Source organism: Papio anubis, chromosome 10, assembly GCF_008728515.1.
Source record: "Papio anubis isolate 15944 chromosome 10, Panubis1.0, whole genome shotgun sequence".
NCBI lineage: Eukaryota > Metazoa > Chordata > Mammalia > Primates > Cercopithecidae > Papio > Papio anubis.
In genome coordinates this window covers 83,458,954-83,472,803 of record NC_044985.1, presented here as the reverse complement: position 1 = coordinate 83,472,803, position 13,850 = coordinate 83,458,954, and positions in this window count along the sequence as shown.

Sequence of the window (13,850 nt, the reverse complement as noted above, 5' to 3'; positions counted from 1 at the left end):
TATGGCACCCTGGTATGATGAGTATTTTGGATTAAAGGGCCTTCGAAATCAACAGACTCTGGAAGAGACTTTTCTCCTATCTACGTGAAGATCAGAGGGACTCACTAAGGAGAACAATGTTTTTTTCTTTCTCTCCCCATTATTTCTTTATTGCCAAAAGAAGACCAAGAATGTAACCACACCTGAACACATTTTTTCATAAGATAATGCCTGTCTCTCAAGTTAATCTCTCCTCCTAGATCACTCATTCTCCCTAGTAATCAGTTATCATCCCTCAACAGAATTTCCTATATTCCCCATCTTCCCTCTCTCCTCTAAAATAAGGCTATATAAGTATTTGGGTTCCACTGGAAATATGGGGTAATTACTCTGTGGTTCTCCTCCATGTGAACATTAATAAATTTGTAGGCCTTTTCTCCCATCAATCTGCCTTTGGTCAGTTCATTTTTAAGCAGATCTTTTAAGGGCAAAGAAGCATTCCCTTTGCCCCTACAGTATTATAGAAAACATTTTGTGTTTCAGTGGAAAACTATGCCTTGTCTCTAGCATGCCCTTCTGGGTTACTATTGGATTCTAGCCTTGTTCATTGTCATTGAGTTGTTTTGCTGCTCTTTGTAGACTGTTATTCATAGGTTTGCAGATCTGTCCTGTCTGCTAGTGACCATGGCTGAAATTTTAAAATTGAAAACTGGCTTAAAACTTACCAGTTCATGTCAAAGTGCTGTTTTCTTCCCAGTGGGTATAAATTATTGATTTGAAATAAGAGTAGACAAACAGAAAAGACTAACAAACCAGATGTTCTGTCACCTCTCACCCAACAGAGACAAGATCTCCATAAACTTTTAATTTGTTTACAGAGATCACCAAATAATCTGACAATAAAACCAAATTCCCAATGGGAAATAATTTATTGGCCATATAGAAGCCAAAACTAAAGTCACCCCAGAGCAAAAATTAAATGAGAAAAACTGAGTCTGTTAAAGCCTAATGGGTTCTTCTTGCCCACTGCACAGGTAAAGCCAACATACGGAGACAGTGGTGTTGCAGCACAGAAAGAGTTTAATTATCACAAGGCAACCAAACAAAAGAATGGCAGATAATTTTCAAGTTTGCTCTAAGAATTTGTGGGCTAGGGTTTTTCAAGGATGGTTTGGCAGGAGGGGGGCTAGGGAATGGGGAATGCTGAATTGTTGGGTTGTGGATGAAATTATAGGAGTGTAAAACCTATCTTCTTGTGCTGAGTCAGTTCCTGGGTGGGAGTCACAAAACCAGTTGAGTCAGTTTATTGGTATGGGTTATCGATCTGGGTGGCACCAGTTGGTCCATCACAGTGTAAGGTCTGAAAAATGCCTCAAACACCAATCTTAGGTTTTACCTTAGTGATGTTATCTATAGGAATAATTGGGGAAGTTACAAATCTTGTGACCTCCAGCTACATGACTCCTGAGCAGTAAGCAGTTATGAATAGACAAATTATGAAACAATGCCTTGTTAAAGTAAAACTGTACATACATCTTAGCAGAGGAAACAATGCCTGGTTGGAATTTAACTATGCCTACATCCTAACAGAATTCAGGCCTCTACCATAATTCTAACCTTGTGGCTAATTTTAGTTTTACAAAGGCAATTTTGGTCTCCAAGCAAGGAGGGGGTTACTTTCTTTTTTATTATTGTTGTTGTTATTATTATTATTATTATTATTATTATTTTCAGGTAGAGACAGGGTCTTGCCATGTTGCCCAGGCTGGTCTCAAATTCCTGGGCTCAAGGGAACCTCCCACCTCAGCCTCCCAAAGTGCTGGGATTACAGGTGTGAGACACTACACCCAGCCAAAAGGGTTAGTCTTGGTAAAAGACTGTTATCACCTTTGTTTTAAACTTAAACTGTAAACTGAATTATTCCCATAGTTAGCTTGGCCTATGCCCCGAAATGAGCAAGGACAGTTAGCTTGTGAGCTTAGAAGCAAGATACAGTCAGCTATGTTAGATTTCTCTGTCATGATTTTTGTAAGACCTCATCTCTTTAAAACAATAAAATAAAAATAAAATCTCTGTAAGGAGCTCTATTCTGACTGGCTTATAGAAATAACTAAGTTCTTATAGAAATCGAATATTCCTAAAATTCCAGAAAATAAAGAAATTGAACTTCTAATACTTTTAGTATGCTAGATTTAAGAAGTATTTTTTAATGCAACTAACTAGGAAATGTTTTAGGAAGTCACATTTGGCTGGGCGCAGTGGCTCACACCTGTAATCCCGCACTTTAGGAGGCCAAGGCAGGCGGATCATGAGGTCAAGAGATGGAGACCATCCTGGCCAACATGGTGAAACCCCGTCTTTACTACAAATATAAAAATTAGCCAGGCATGATCGTATGTACCTGTAATCTCAGCTACTCAGGAGGCTGAGGCAGGAGAATCGCTTGAACCCAGGAGGCGGAGGTTGCAGTGAGCTGAGATTGTGCTACTGCACTCCAGCCTGGGTAATAAGAGCAAAACTCTGTCTCAAAAAAAAAAAAAACAAAAAAAAACACCAAGTCAAATTCACATAATTTAGGTAAGTCTTTGCTAAACAAGGCAAGTTTAATATTTTTGGTTTAATAAAAAACAGCTATCTTCTATGATTTATCAGTGTTAAGTACAATATAAGCATCAATTTTTATTCTACTTGGGTGTATTCTTTCTAAACTTGTACAGGTTTACTGATCAAATAAGGTAGCACTACTTCTACTTAATATTTAAAGTTATAAAAAATATATATGTATTTAACCAAATTGATTCATTGCTCTAACAAAATTTTATTTTAGCAGTGATTATGTTTCATAGTATGCCAACTTGGAGCTAATTTCCAAGATCAATTGATAACTTAAAACCTTAGGCTGATGTTAAATTGAATTAATTAATGGCTATTCATTGACTGCCTAGATAATTTGTAAGTAAGATTGAATACTATAACATTGATTATTAAATATCTATTTTTTTCACTTGTTAATTGTTTATTTATCAAGAAAGAAATTATTTCTTAGCCCACATAGTCATGTTTCATAGTTCAGGAGCACAAGTCAGTGACAAACTTCTAGGTAATTTAATTCAAAGAAATTTTTTGTATTCCAGAATCATTTTGTATTATGAAAGATACCAGCCTTCTTCATCTTCTTAAAATCTTTCATGGAATCATAATTTTTGTAGAAATCTGCACATGTTTCCTTTCTTGGTTCAACCACAGCAAACTTATAGAGAGCCACAACCCCAGGAATACAATGCTCCAACAATATGAAACTGCAGCTGTTTGGCCAGAAGGTCACACATCTGAGGTTTCATCAAAGCACTGGAAGCCATGGCAGTTACTGTCCTTGATAAGTACATCAGCCTCAAAACCAATATCCTTCCTGGCTGATAGAGAAATGAATAGCACCTACTAAGCATGCTTGTAAGATTGTGCTTTTGCTTCTTATTTTTATATGCTACAGAGAGACAAACTTGGGGTTTCTTACTGTGTTCATTTTTGCCACCTTGGAAATTTGTATAAAGTATGGCTATAGAAAGTTGTGTTAAATGTTTTCATGAACTCTGCAGGACTGCAAGGATGCTGGTGTGTAACATGGTTGTCCACCTCCTTTCCCTCCCACTCCCCAATTTTCTATGAAAACAGGAATTAGGTCAGTTGCGGTGGCTCACACCTGTAATCCCAGCACTTTGGGAGGCCGAGGCAGACGGTTCACAAGGTCAGGAGATTGAGGCCATCCTGGCTAACACGGTGAAACTCCGTCTCTACTAAAAATACAAAAAATTAGCCAGACGTGGTGGCGGACACCTGTAGTCCCAGCTATTCGGGAGGCTGAGGCAGGAGAATGGCCTAAACCCAGGAGGCGGAGCTTGCAGTGAGTCGAGATCGCGCCACTGCACTCCAGCCTGGGGGACAGTGAGACTCTGTCTCAAAAAAAAAAAAAAAAAAAAGGAAAGAAAAGGAAAATAGAAATTACTTTGGTTAAAAATTGTAATCAATGTATATAAATGAGATAGTACCTTGGAGCAACAGTTTCAGAGAAATACATTTGACCCTTGAATGGTGTGGGGGTTAAGGATACTGACCCACCTCTCAGTAGGAAATGCACGTATAAATAAACAAAATATAAATATATTTTAGAGACAGAGTCTCACTTTGTCACCAAGGCCGGGGTGCAGTAGCATGATCATAGTTCACTGAAACCTTCACCTCCCGGGCTCAAAATATCTTCCTGCCTTAGCCTTCTGAGTAGCTGAGGCGCCACCACGCCCAGCTACTTTTTGTATTTTTTGTACAGAGGAGGTTTTACCATGTTGCCCAGGCTGGTCTCGAACTGCTAGGCTCAAGTGATCTGTCTGCCTCGGCCTCCCAAAGTGCCGGGATTGCAGGCATGAGCCACTGTGACTCGCCTGTTTTTATTTAAAATTTTAAAAAAGCAAAAATTTTTTAAAGTTAAAATAAACTAAAGAAGATTAAAAGGACATAGGTCCATTACTAAAATAATTATTTCTGGTTCCATGGTAACATTTTAGAGACAGTTTTGCTATGTCAAAAATAAAATTAAAGCGTTACAGGATGAGTAATACATTAAGACAACGGAGGGACTCTTTTTTTTCAACATTTCCAACCAGGTCTCTGACTCTATTGCAGCAAGTTAAATGTCCCATGTCTGTATAAAGTACTCCAGCAGATTTAGGATTGGAATGCAAAAATTACATTGTAATACTGAATAAAACTGGGGCTAATGTGAGGAAATATGAACTCTTGGAGGAAGTTCAAGCATCAACAAAAGTAATCATGGAACTGCAGTTTGTTATTATAATAGATACTTAGAAAAAAATGTCTTCTGAAGAATGAAGGTGAAAAATTCTACATTCCCTGTTCTAGAAGTTGAACTACTGTACCTTGTTCTGTTGTGACAGAATGTATTCCCAGGTTTTAAATATTTTCTCCTTCTTTTCCTTCTCAGAGGGACAGCATCACAGGTGTAGGGGCTGCTGTTGTCTCTAATCTATTTCCATTATATGTTTAGGGGTTGGGGGAAGTAAAGAAGGGTTAGATTTGGGAACCCAAAGAGACAATGAAGAATCAAACAGGGTTTTGTTAAAAAAAAAAAAAAAAAAAAGGAAAATTTAGTGTTTCATAACTAGATAACCAGTTTTAAAGTGTTCCTCTCTTTCTTGTCACTATTTTTGAATGTAAGATGCATTGAACAGACCTAAACAGGAAATTGAGTGGTGTAATTTAGTGAAATAAATGCAGGATTAAACTGCTGCATACAGAAAAAAATACTACCTATATTTTTCTAAATGTTCAGGTTTCTAAAAATATATAGTTATAACTTTAATTTCATGAACTTAATAAGTTGGATTTCCTGCCTTTTTTATTTCACATAAATTCACCAAGGAATCTAGAGGCAGTCTCTGAAGCTATTAGGGCTACTGCAAACCACCTCACAAAGATTCCATTTTAAAATCTTCCCTAGAGGACAAATTGAGTGAAAGTTCGGTTTATAATTTGCCTCTAAATAATGCCAGAAGACCAAACTGACCCTTTCCGAATTCAATCCTTTAACTCAGTGATTTCTCACCTGAGCTTTGGACCATGTAATAGTGCTTTAAGTACTTTAGCAAGGCATTCATACACTGCGTTTCTAATTAGGGAAACATACAACAAGATCTGTCCTTAAGCTGTTTTACTTTGCCTTATAATGGTCTCCATTTCCTTTCATGCAGCATTATCTTGATGAATTACTGTTTTTAAAGATCACCTTTTGCCTGGAAAGTGTGCAATAGATCAGGCATGATGAGGGTTTGTGTGGAGACTGAGATTTTGGTCAAATTTTGTATAACCCCATTGTCTGCTGTATTAATATTACTATGCGATTCCTGAATTTACTCTTTGTTTCTAGTTTGTATACTGTATATTTTAGCAAATTTGGGTGGATTCTTTCAACAATAAAGCATATTCAGTAGCTAAACTAGGACTAAAAATCATACAAGATTATCACACTCCAAAAAAATCTGTAGAGTACGGAAACTCTGTTGAAAGAAAGAAAGAGAGAGAGAGAAAGAGAGAAAGAGAAAGGAAGGAAGGAAGGAAGAGAGGGAGGGAGGGAGGAAAGAGTTCTATAAATCAGGTCACATTCCTTGAATTCAAATATTAATTATTCCCAATGACAATTACTGTGGTAATTGATTTATAGAGGTATGTTAGAATTTGCATCACCTACATTTATCCCTGGAAATCTAGCAATAGTTTAAAGAAAACTTACATGGTAATTTGTCTGTACTTACTGCACTTGGAGGAACACTTAAAAAACACTACACATAAACAAAAACAAAGCAGGCACATCACTGTGGAGTTCAAGTTCCTTAGAGTGACAATAACAATTAGTATGAAAAGAGCAGTGTTGGCTCCACTGAGGACTACCATTTCTATAAAAGCAAAGGAGCAATTTAGAGGAAAGCTATCAAAATTAGTCACCATATCGGTGAGTTGATTGTTAAATAATGTCCTGAACTGACTTTGAAATAACACATGGGTATAGCAATGTTACTGTGTAGGGCAAATGGTAAAGCAACATCTTCTAAATTCATTTTAACTTACCTTACCTTTTCTTTTTGTCAAGTAAGTCTTTTATTTTTTTTTCATCAAGAAGTCAAGAAAGCACCTGTCCCTCTGTTAATTTTTTTACAGTATTAGATTTATACCTCTATTAAAGGATTTCAAAACTGCTTTGTAATTATCGAGAACAGATCTCAAGTTCTCATTTAAAAATAAAGTTAATGTCATGTCCAAAGTCATGGAGAAATTTAGAAGTGGTGTTTAAAATAGAAATTTAGACTACTGACTTGAAATCCCATGCTCTGACCACGAGACCACACGCCTGCCCAAAGATACTTAAAATTTTTACTGAGCTATTCTTCTTTGTAATTAGATGCAGTGATTAGAGTGTCTTTTGCATTACTCTGCATTTTTCTTTTAAGTCAGGGTTGTAAGCCACATAGGGCACTGTCCTTTACAAAACTAAACAAGGGATTTTCAGTTTTGCAATACAATCTCCTGATATTTGTTTATAGGTTTCACACATCAAAAACAATGAAATCTGTAATTTTTCAAATTACAATTCTCTCATTCTCTAAGTTATGTGCCTATGAGAATTTGCAAATCTTTTGAAGAGAATGTAATCTTTATGCTTACAAAATGTAGGTTTTCATATTTGGGTGCAATTACAAATCAAGGCCTTTTTTCCCCATAATAATCAGTTTCTTAAAGTTGTGGGTTTTCCTCATTTGAAAATAAATTAATGGGAATTTTAAGTTATAATTCATCCAGCTATTCAATCTTTTGAATCTTCAAAATTAGAAACCATTTATATTCTCAGTTCCCAAAGGAGAAATGACAGAAAGTGCTTTATATCAGAGCATGTAAATTACAATTTATTTTTTTGATTGGGGAAATAAAAATAAATAGTTAAAACTAGTTAAGTTTACATTTAAAAAGAAAGCTTTTATGTGACTGCTCATTGTTTTATGTTTTTTCATTACAGGTACATACTGTGTGATTAAATGTGAGTTTATTTTTATCAAGTACCTCTCAAGAAAGAAAGTCAGTTCTGAAACAGCAAAAGCTCAAAGTTCTACATATGGCTTTCAAAGGAATTTGAATTAGGTATCATTTGATGTTGCAAGAAACAATGATATCTTTTATAGGTCTAAACAGCAGTTTTTAAATTAGAGATTGATCTATAAAGGAGCTAAGTTTGCATAATCATTATTCATTTTAAGATAATATATGATAGCTACTAAATTATACAGTAGTTTTGTGCAGAGATTTATACATATTTTCTGATTGCCATCATCACATCATCTAATTATTCAGAAATCTCATTTTCAGAACCTTGGATTTTGGACATAGAGCTTTAAAAACAATTTGTACTTTATTTTGAGATGAAAATGTGGTCATTCACATTTTCCCAGACCTGCCTGGAGCAATCTGCAGGGTGGGGGTGAGATTTGGGAGTAGAGGGGAGGTGGAAATAGACACACACAAAACTTGTTAATTCCCATACAAGTGTGTGCTCTAAAAATGACAATAACAATCACAAAACCAGTTTATCATTGTTTTACATATTTATTTAATTCACTACTATGGGCTTATTTTGAGGTTTCCCAGAGGGAAACTAAGGTAGAATCAGGAACAACACTGCCCACATACAAAGGGGGGTCTTCCAAGTAGTAAGCCCTTGTCTCTTGATCTCAACTCTAGCAAACACACTGGAAGGCAGGCTCTTTGTCTAATTTGCTCAACACTGTACCTCTAGCATCTAGAGCAAGAAATGAAGGAATGGATGAATTATAAAGAATAATGACTCCTTTGGATACCTTTTAAATCAAGTTGCCAAGTCAACATTAATATTCATAGATAGACTGAAAGTGATGCCACAGATCAGTGAGTGATGTAGGAAGTCTACACATGGAAGGTATAATACTTGAGAGAACAAAGTCATGGTTGAGGAAATGGCTCTCTGACAGTGAGCATTTGGGCAATCTGAACTTTTCCAAAATGGACGTAAGTCATGGAAAGAACAGTGCTCTATTCACTTCAAAAACCTGCCCTTGAATATATGTGTGAAATATGATAGCTGGGCTTTCTTTAAAATTATACTTTGAAGGACAGGGTGGAGAGGACAGGAAAATAAGATGAATTAGAGATGAAATAAAATTGGCTTTGTGTTAATTGTTGAGGTTAGGCATGTGGGATTCACTTTGGTGTTTGAAATTTTCTATAATAAAAAGTCAACAAACATACACATCTCCACTTAAGAGCCTGACATAATAAACATTTACACGGCTTAATGTGTAAATATAGCCTAATCTTAGAAAGCACTTCTTACACAGATTAAGAAAATTTTAAAAACGTTTTTCTTTATGACAGAAAAAATTGCTTTCAGCTCTAGATGCAACAAATCATGATAGAAATTGGTAGTAGGCTGGGTGCCATACCTCACGCCTGAAATCCTAGCACTTTGGGAGGCCAAGGTGGGTGCACTGCTTGGAGCCTAGGAGTTCGAGACCAGCCTGGGCAACATGGCAAAAACCTGTTTCTACAAAAAATACACACACACACACACACACACACAAAATTAGCCAGGCATGGTGGCAGGCGCCTGTAGTCCCAGCTACTCAGGAGGCTGAGGTGGGAGGACCTGAGCCAGGAGGTTGAGGCTGCAGTGAGCTGTGATCACCACTGTACTCCAGCCTGGGAGACAGAGTGAGATCCTGTCTCAAAGAAAACCTCCAAAAACCAAACAAAAAACCAAAAACAAACAAACAAACAAAAAACCCACAAACAACGACGACAACAACAAAAGAAACTGATGTCATTACACATCATTAATATCAGGTTTTTAATGATCTTGGGGGAAACTAAGGAGCTATGCATATTACTTATCTTTATGCAAAGTCTGCATGATTCTTAGCACATTTTTGTGTTCACTTGGACAAGGGCTGAGTAAGTCAAGGAAAGTTATTGAAAAAGAGACCAAATAACCACCATGTATCCTCAATCATTCACCTGCTACCAACCATCTGCCAAAAAGACTTAAGTGTGGCCCTCTTGTCAGGTGGTAGAATTTATCATTTCATAATGTTTTTATGTGATTCTCATTGCTTGATCATGAGTCAGATTTATTTATCATGTAAAATTAATCTTGGATCCTGGCTTAACAACCTTTTAATGATTTTCTAGTTGTCTTAAAGTCTTGTTCCTCAATGTGGGATTGTGTATTTTCCTGCTTCTTCAGAAAACTCTTTTAGGACTCCTTTAGCGTGGTGATTTGTGACCTCATAAATGCTAGTTAAATGAATATTAGATAATTAGTGTAAAATGAGTTTAACTTTGAATTGTCAATTATCTTTAGGCACAATCATTAGTGAGGTGATGCATTCAAATAAGAGTTGATGAAACAGAGTAAAGGAGGTGATTTTTCTAGTCCAATCCCCACACTTTCCCACTCAAATGATAACTGCAAGATTGATTTGTGAATGTTTGGCATGAAAGCCTAAAAAAGATAGCTACATATTACAGGGTCCTAAAGGCCAGGAATTATTTCTCTGTAAGTACCTTTTTCATTTCCTCACGACACCTAATAGTTCTGTAGCATAGCAGGCCTCAATGCCTTTCTCTGTAAAAATTACCATCACTACCCCCAGACTTTCTGATATGAAAATACACAGTTCTACCTTTAATAGTGTAAATCTGAAATTTTAAAAGCTAAGTTGTTATTGAATTAAGAAAATGTAAAATGATATCAGTACTAAGGCCAAAAAAAAAAAAAAAAAAACCCTTTAATAGAAAAGGTCAAAATTAAGGGAGCTGTTTACTTAAAATTCTACTTTCACTCGTATTCATACAGTATATTTTGTAGTCTCCAACTGACCCTCCACCCCCAATCTATCTACTTATAAAAAGAGGGGTTTATGATTCAAATGCTATAGAGGAGGAAATCTAATTTTGACCTTGAGTCAAACTGATGCCAAAGGGAGTTTATGGTTTTCTCTACTTTATAAGCTATAATTGCAAATACAGTTTCCTTCATCTAAAAAACCATTCCACCCTGAAATTTTCAAACAAAAATAGTTTTCAGAAACATTGGCAAAAGACATCTTCAAAGGAAACTAACTAGTTTGAATTAAAAGGAAAGGGAGGAGAGAGATGGTGGATTTTTTTTTTTTTTTTTTTTGATGGTGGATATTTTTAAAGGGATTATGTTTTCAATATTTTGGGCACAAGATGTCTAATTCCTATTTTTTAAAGCATTTCTCATTTAAAATTTAAAGTAGATTAGTAACTTAAATGTGCTTAATTTGTAAATAAGATAAAAATAGCAAAAATGTGTATAACTTTAAGAGAAAAACAGTAATATAAAAATCCTTTCTCTAAATATTAAAGAGAAACAAAGGTATCAGTAAAAGCCATGAACTACTGAAATATAAGGGTCCATATCATATAATTAATACAAATGTAGTAATGGTATGAAATTTAGTGACCAAAAGTATTTTTGACTATTTTTATCAGAATATTTGATATGATAACTTCGTAATAACTTTAATTTCAACAAATAAATCATGTTAGTTGCCCCAATCCTGTTTATTATGGTGTATCTATAGGTTAAATTTAAAATCCTAACTAACTTTGAGATTAACTGACTAATCACCTTTGCTACAACTATTGGCTAACATTCAACATAAGACAAGTTAGGTTTCCAGTTTTACAAAGTTAGTACAATTTATCAGTAGTTGAGAAGGTAGGGTAGCACATTCAGTGGAAATGTCATCGCTTCTTACTCCTCATCACGGCAGGTTCCAAACTTTAATTTTCTCACTCCTTGTAAATACATAACTCTCTTTTCTTTGCATTGAATATATATACTTTTTTTTTTTTTTTTTTTTTTTTTTAGTTCTCACACTAAACTACTTTTGATTCCAGGGATTATTGAACATGAACTTTCATCACCAAAACCATGTTTGACTGAGGTAGCACAAGGGAACACACTGAATTAGTCTCAATATATTGTGAATTTACCTTTGAATTAAGTATATCAAATACAGAAACGGAAACTGGAGACATCTGAATCTTTGAGATGTCTCAGATATTGGACTGAAAGTTCATTTATCTTTTAAATGTCCATCCTAATGTGAAGTTCAGAGGTTCTTATTAATTTCTAGAAGGAAATAATTAAATACATTTTTTTAAAATGGAGCTGGAAAAAATATTCAGAGAAGTATAAAATCTTCCCAGAAATGACTCTGTGTCAGGACAGGCTAAAACAATAGGCTTAGAATGGTAAAGCCAGTTTCTGAAGTGATAGCCCCAAAAAATCCTGCCAAAAGTAAATTGACTAACCAAGCCAGAATAAACCAAACTCAAAACAGAAACAATCAGAAAACAAAGGTAAATGTTTCGGAATTGTTGAAGCTTTAACAGCCATTGGGAATATCCAATAAGACGACGAAGTGAGTCTGATACGATGAAGTGAGACCGAAAGTTATTTCGATTGTGGAACCCTTACCAGGGTAAACGTTCTGCAGCCTCTCTTCAGGAAAAGATAAAAGATGTATGATTACAGTCTGTAAAATATGTAAGATATAAAAGGTTCGGAGAATTAGAAGCTGACTTTAGAAAAGTAAGATTAGGTGGATATTCTCTGAAATTTGAAGAAAATATTCACAAGTAAAATGGAAGTCTTTCTGATGTGGCGTATGTTGAAAATAAATGGCATTAAGAAAAGTTCAAAAACTTAAAGGGTACTTCTACCTTTGATCACTAGGAGGGAAAGTTAGAGATGGTTTTGTTAAGTCCTTAAATGTGCAGGGTGACGCTACTCAAATCATTCCCTAGGGCCACTCGCAGAAAGAGAATATTAAAGTTGGGCTAGACTCATACCCAGCAGAACAATTCACAGAATCTTAATCTGTTAAGCTGGAAAGGACATTAAAGAACACCTAGTCCAGCCCCCTCATTTGACAGATATGGGAACTGAGATGCAGAGGGACTGAGTCATTTGTCTAATGTTATGCACTTGGTGACAGGCTGGAATAGAAATATGGTTTCTCGATCCCTGGTCTGAAGTTTTTTCCGCTATGGAATATTGACTAATCCGGGGCATCTCTATGCTCACTCAAAGCCAAAAACTATGTTATTCATAACGTGGATTGCCTTCTTACAGAGGTATGTGGGTTACATAGAGCTAAATGCCATTACAACTATTGTGGTTATTTGAGCTTGCTGACTTGATCTACCTACTGGGGATCTACCTTCAACCACGAAGACCTGCAAAGGAGTCCACTGTCCTGTAATGCAATATTGTTACTTTGAGATCGAAACAATTATGTGAAAGTTCTTGCAAGAAAAGTTCTCTTTTAGACCCCCTTGTATTCTTACCATTTCCCTAAGTAATGGTACCTCATCTTGGAGAAGAATGGAGCTTAGATATCCAAATACGCTGGGCTGAACTCAGCCGGCCATTGTTGATGTTTCCATGTGGAGATAATCAGGGAATAGAATCTTCTAGTCTATGGCTATGTTTAGTTTATGTCATGGAGAAGAGAAGGAGACTGTCTATCAGGGTGGAAAATAACAAATGATAATTTTAATCAATTAAACATTTTGCCTATAAAATTGGACTATTATTGATATATCCATTAATAGAAATGCTTTTTTCCATACAGTAATCCCATGTAGGCTACTCGTACGGTCATTAGCATTTAATGCTCCTGATATTTCATGATAAATATTTACTTTCAAGTTAGAAAGAAAAAACTCACATATTTAAAAAAAGAGGAAGGTACCTCAAATCTGTTATGTTTTACATCATTTTCTTTCTATTTGATTCTTCTTTTAGGTTTAGAATAGATGTATATCGAATACATTTTTAGGCCAAATTCCCAAAGGCTAAGTATTGGATCAACATTTTTTGGAGGCTGATGCTAGATACCATCATAGAATGAACTCCTTAGATATAATACAAAATGTGAATTGTAATTGCAATTATGCTTATATAATAAATAACTTAGTAATCAGATTTTAAAAGTTTGACATCATGGTACAGGAATGAATATTCATATTATTGTCAATCTATATCTCTATTTCTCAATTTAACAGCTTAAAGATTCTTATTTGTTTTCTGTGTAAGCTTACCAGCTTTCACAATCTTCTCTAATTTTGCAACACTGCTCTTCCAATACTTATAGCACATAAGGAAATTTTAATTCTAAGTTATATCCGTACATTCAAAATGAATATTCAAATATTAAACAGTACATTAGGATGACCTTTCT